Here is a 6,000-nt window from a genome sequence, read left to right on the forward strand (position 1 = left end):
GTCCCCAGCCTCACTCCTACAACACTATTTCTTTCCTCTAAGTTGTCTTTCCAGGCAGAACTTCCATGTCAAAGAGAAATAAAAGCATGCATACACACACCACACACGCATACACACACCACACACAAACACACACATCATTGAACTCATTTACTTGATCACCGGCATTGCTAATTTATCTGGAAATGTTAGCCTTCCAGAGCAAAATAATTTTTTAAACAGCAATATTTTTTAAAAAATAATAGTGGCAATGTGATGGGTGATCATTGAATTGTGGAGCTGTGATAAAAAGTAAATGCAAGGAATTTCTTTTTAATCTTCACTTTTAAAAACCCCAAGTTTGAGATTTGTTATTATTGTTCTGAACTGAAAAAATTAGTAATTACTGTCAAGCATTTTATATAGTTTTTTTTGTTGTTGTTAATTTTGGACAATGTCAAAAATGTTCAGAGGCTTGCTCTAGACAGAAAATACAAGCACCTCCAAGGTGAGGGTTTAAGGAAGTTTTGAGCTTCTGCTTCATGCCAAGTTGCCTCCCAGTTGTTCTGCCACTTGTCCAAAATAAAAGCAGCTTTACTGGTTGGGGGTGGGGAATTTAGGAGGTTGGAAATGGAATCTGGACAGTATCCAGTTAGGGTCTTGCTTTCTCTCACTTGGAGAGTCTCTCCCATTTCAGAGGGACTTTCTAGTCCTCTAAGCATGGTCCCTGGATAAGAATTGGGGCCTCCCAGGGGAGCTGGTTAGAAATGCAGAATCCTAGGCTCCACCCCATCTCCTTCATGAGAAACTACATTTTAACAAATCCACAGGGGCTTTGTCTAGCCATCTGAGGACAATTGTTCTAGACAGTTTCCAACTTTCTGGAGAACATTAAGTAAGGGTCAGTAATCAGTAGCAGGCCATGTTAGGCCTTTTAGTCTGAAGAAACTGAGGAATTTTTATTGCACAACTTTGCTTTTCTGTTAAAAAAGAAAGAAAGAAAAAAACTAGGTACACACCTGTAGACATTTCTAGACAGGGTTGAGAAGTTCTTTGGTCCAAGTAAGCTAGGAATAAAATCGTGCTTCAGTGTATGGAAAGAATGTATCATATGAGTGTATCCTTTTGTAAGGTAAAGGTTTTCTTCTACCATTTTATAAACCCAGCCTATTTGTACATAGTTATTTATTTATGGGAGTTAAACTAGAACACAAGCAAAAGCCTTGCTTATGATGTCACATGTACAAAATAAACAGATTACAATGTGATCTTGGATGGTGTGTCAGTTCACCTTCCCTTCCTCAGTCCCGGTGTTATATCACTAAATGGAGTTCATAAATAATGCAAACACCATAGCTAATTTAAAGACTGGTCTGCACTTTATCACTCATGCCAGTTATTCAAGGCACCAGCCCTGACTTTCAAGTATTAGTCCAGAGAAGAGGATATCCTTAAAGTAAGAGTTCATGTTATCTCTGTGGGCTAATATTATTTGTTTTTTCTTTCTTTACGTAACCACAGCAACTCTATACACGTTCACTTTGTCTATGTGTTTTCAAATACATTCTAGAGTCATATGTTGGAATGAGTTAAAGGAATAGACTTCCTTGTGACATCTCTGGAGTCCCAGCTGTGTGCCCCCTTTGCCCCTGATATGGCATTACCTGCTCTCTGAGATATCTAAACTCTATGGAGTCATAAAGGGTCAATGGCTCAAATTCAAATGATGGCTTCTAGATATTAACATCTCATGCCATGTTAAACTAGTTTCATCTCTGTAGAGATTAGAAATACTGTCTTTATGACACAAATTTCTTGGGTCCTTTTCCTGGAATGATAGAACTGGCTGAATTGTACATGCAGGGATATAATAAAACATTTTCCTAAAGCAGAGATGAGGGGAAAAAAACAGAGTTCAGTTAAATGTTCAAATATTTAGATAGATAAAGGTAGATAAGGTTGAATTTCTGTGTGAATCTGAGCAGTTATTGAGGAAAGACACAGATGGAGATTTTACCATGTATCTCAGATGAAGATGACTGACAGCTTGTGTGTGTGTGTGTGTGTGTGTGTGTGTGTGTGTGTGTGTATGTGTGTGGTGAGTTTGTATGTGTTGAAGGGACATAGTGCAACACCTACATCCAGTGCCCTTGGAGATGGAACAATCCCCATTCTGGAGTCCATCAAGTTCAGGTGAATGAAGAGCTCAGTGGGTGGAGCCAAGCAGGTGCAGACAGATGATGGTAGAGGTCCAGAGGAGAAGGGAAAAGTGTCTTTTATGCACACGGGCCATTCAAGAAGTTTTAATAGGCGCATGGTGGGACTGACATTTGGAAAGGAAATTGACACTTCCAGACTTATTAACCTGTCCTCCCTGAAGGGGAAACCTGCCAGGGCCCAACAGAGCTAACATGGAATGGAGATTTCAGAGACATCTAGATTGGATCTTAGCCTGATGTCTGAGGTTATGTGACCTGGGCACCATGTAAACCTTCTCAGGCTGTACACCAGGCACTAATAGTGCTACCTCATGAGGTTCCCATGAGAATTAGACAAGGTGAGTGAGCACAGTTTTGGCCTACAGCAGGTGCCTAATTCTATTACAATATGCCTCAAGGAATTAATGGATATATAAGTGAATGAAGAAAAAGTTACATTGCAATCTTGAGGGTCTTTGGGGGCAAAGTCAAGGTTATATAGGAAGTGGGAAGAGATCCTTCAGGGCAAGACTCATCCCTGATAGTGGTAGGATTGTGTCCGTCTCAGCTTAGAGTGAGTTGTTTGTGCAGGGGAGAAGCAACCTGTCAGTAGCTATAATGTCCAGCTCTAAAAGCACTGGTCTAGTCACTCTGTTCATAAGACCTATTCTAGTCTAGGGGAACAGAGCTTTCCTCCATGGAAGAGGAGAGAACAGGTTCTGAGCTGCCTTTGCTGCTGCTCAAGGCTCTAAAGGGAAGCAGATACCAAGCCAGGAGTTTCAGAGGGGGTCCCAGAGTCACTTCGCAGGAGACAGTCAGGCAGTAGATAATCCCAGGCTTCTAAATGTTGAGGGCTCCTGCTGTTTTGTGTTAGGGGGAGGGGAATGCTTTGTTATGTCATCAAGGAAAATGAGGTTATAAAGAATAAAACATTTTCAGCATGGCCATGACTCAGTGGGGGTGGGGGGGGCGGCTACCCAAAACACATCCCCTGACCTTTGAAGGCATTTCTTCATAGAATAATACAGGCCCCACCCAGTGCCGGTTCTTTCTTTTCCACTGTAAAAAGGTTCAGCACTATCTTTTTGTTTTGTTTTGTTTTGAGTGGGTCTTTCCTCCTTTTTTTTTTTCTTCTTTCTGGTCAGCACTTTTAGAGGTAGGCAAACAATTGATTTCCTTTCACAAGAAAAGCTAAATATTATTTTAACACCAGATTCTAACAGAATCAAAATCCTTCCCAGCCTGCTTTGAAAGTGGGATTGTGAAATTCACAAAAATGAAAAAAAAAAAAAGAAAAAAACCTTGAAGAGGGTTTTCCTCAAAGCCCTGCCCAGTCCAGTTCCAGTCCTGGAACTGGAAAGAACACACTCCTAGCAGAGGGCTTTGGGGGAAATCCAATGGAAAGCATCAAGATTCAGGAATGGGATCTCTTGATGATTGTGGCATCCAGGCCATAGGCCAGAAGTTTCCTTAAACCCCTGCTTGGAAAAAAAAATCTTGTATTAAAATATGAAATTAACCTTCTGTGGTAGCTTGTCTCCCCTTAGCCTCTCCCACAGTGACCACATCTCCCATGATATCTCAGCAGATTTTTCTCTAAAGTAAGTCCCACCTGCTAACTCACCTAGTTGATGGATCCAAGCAAAGTCTCCTTCCAGCCCAGGCAGCAAGGAAGAGAGAAATAGGGTCTTTTCAATAGCCTCTTCAGTCTTCTCCCTTCCTTCTGCCTCCTGGTCCTGCTTGAATTTGAAGACAGGGACCCCATCTCCCACAAAGGTGGTATATCTCCTAGCACTTGGACATCATTTTCCTTAAATATAAGCTCCCTCCTGTTAAATATATTTGCTTGTAAATGCTTATGTAAATCCCAAGCATCATATTTTTGTAGGTTTTTGTGCAGGTATTTGACTTCTACTTTTCCTCTCATGGGTTTTTTTATTTCCCCTTCCTCCTACAAGGCCACCCTGCCAAAATCCACCACCAACACCAAGAGAAAGGAAAATCTGGATAAGCACAAAGGGAGTCTTTCTGTTTAGTTTGCCGGGGAATGCCTCTCTCCCAGCAGCATAGGATGCAGCTTCACAAAGGAGAAGCTACAGCAGAGAGCGTGGCAAGTTGTCTCCAGGCTGGCCCTAGTGGAATGACTAGAGACTATTTCTACAGAGCGGAGTCTGGAGGAATATGGAATCTTTTTAATTTAATTTAATTTATTTTTTTTTTCCAGTCATGGGACCTGAACTCTGGGCCTGGGTGCTGTCCCTCAGCTCTTCAGCTCAAGGCTAGTGCTCTACCACTTGAGCCACAGCGCCACTTCTGGCTTCTTCTGCTTATGTGGTGCTGACAAATCGAACCCAGGGTCTCATGCATGCAAGGCAAGCACTCTACCACTGAGCCACCTTCCCAGCCCACTGAATCTTGGAGCCCCTAACTTGAAGGGAAAGCAATACCCGTTCTCCAGTGCTCGCATTAGCAATTTGCCCAGAGATACCCTCAGACATGCAGGCTTTCCAGGTAACTCTGAGAGTCCAGTAAACTTTCTAAAGCCAGCAGACTTGAGGGCAGCAGACTTCTGACTCAGTGACCTGAGATCTCCTAGGTTAAGGGGAGCCTGGGAGCTCAGGGACTGGCATAATAGGGTGGCCTCCATAGGGGTAGCGAGGAGATCACCCTAATTCTGTTCCCCTGATGCCTCCCTCAGCTCTCTGTAGTCTATCTCCTGAGTCACAGCCAGGGTGATGGTGACAGAAACACCCCCCAGGATAGGGGGGTGGCAGCTTCAGGACGGGAGCTGTACATCAAAATTCACAGAACTGTGCATTCCGGCAGAGTGAAGGTTACCATATGCAAATTATATCTCCATAAAAAAAGACATAAAGAAGAAATCACAGGATGTGAATGGTTATACAAAAGATTAAAATAATAATGCACACAGAAATTTCTGCACCACCTCCGGTCCCATCTCTTCCCCTCCTCCCCCAGCAGCTTCTTTTCCTTCTCCTCTTCTTCCTCTTCCTTGCTTCATCCTTTCCTCCTTACGTGTCCCCAGGGACACCTGCTACAAGAACATGACAGATTCTCTATTATATCTCCTCATGAAAGCCAAATTCCTTTGCTGCATCATTCTTACTTTAGTTTAAAATGGATTTCTACTTTCTTTTGTGTGGTTCATTGATATAGGGCTGTTTCTGTCACTAACCCCCAAGCTCCATAAAGGTAGGGACCCCACCCACCCCATCTCTGTAGACTCATTGTGTCATATGGAAACAGATGGGATCATCTGAGAAAGCTCCTTAGCACATTGTGTGTGTGCCTCCCTCTCCCCCTACTCACGGGTCTACAAAGCAGTGTCAGGTGTGGTACTAGGTAACACCATAGGGCTGTCTCAGCAAACATTTGTGCTTAAGGAATTTCCAGGTGCTGCTATATCATCCTTTTAGGATTAGAGACTGAAAAACAGGGTGATTCACAGCCTAAAATCAGACAGGAGTTTCCAAATATTCTGGGAATCACATCCAGTTTTTGAGGTTCACCTATGTCACCTTTGGTTTATTCTTGGCATTTATCTTCAGGACCTAAAAAGCAACGTATTAGGTATGACATTTTCAATGGAAGCAAAGCCAGGATTTACTTGCAAATAATAGCAATCTTCCTCTTTACTCAAAGATGGAGTGCTACCTAGCTGGACAGGAGCTCTGATGAGTGCCCATCTTCCATGTCCAAATGCTATCTTCCTCATCTTTTGGGAAAGTTCAACACCTTGCTTGTCACAGTACAATACATTAAAGACAACTTAAAACACAAAGCCAGATATCTGATAGGTTGA

Source organism: Dipodomys ordii, unplaced genomic scaffold (genome assembly GCF_000151885.1).
Source record: "Dipodomys ordii isolate 6190 unplaced genomic scaffold, Dord_2.0 Scaffold99, whole genome shotgun sequence".
NCBI lineage: Eukaryota > Metazoa > Chordata > Mammalia > Rodentia > Heteromyidae > Dipodomys > Dipodomys ordii.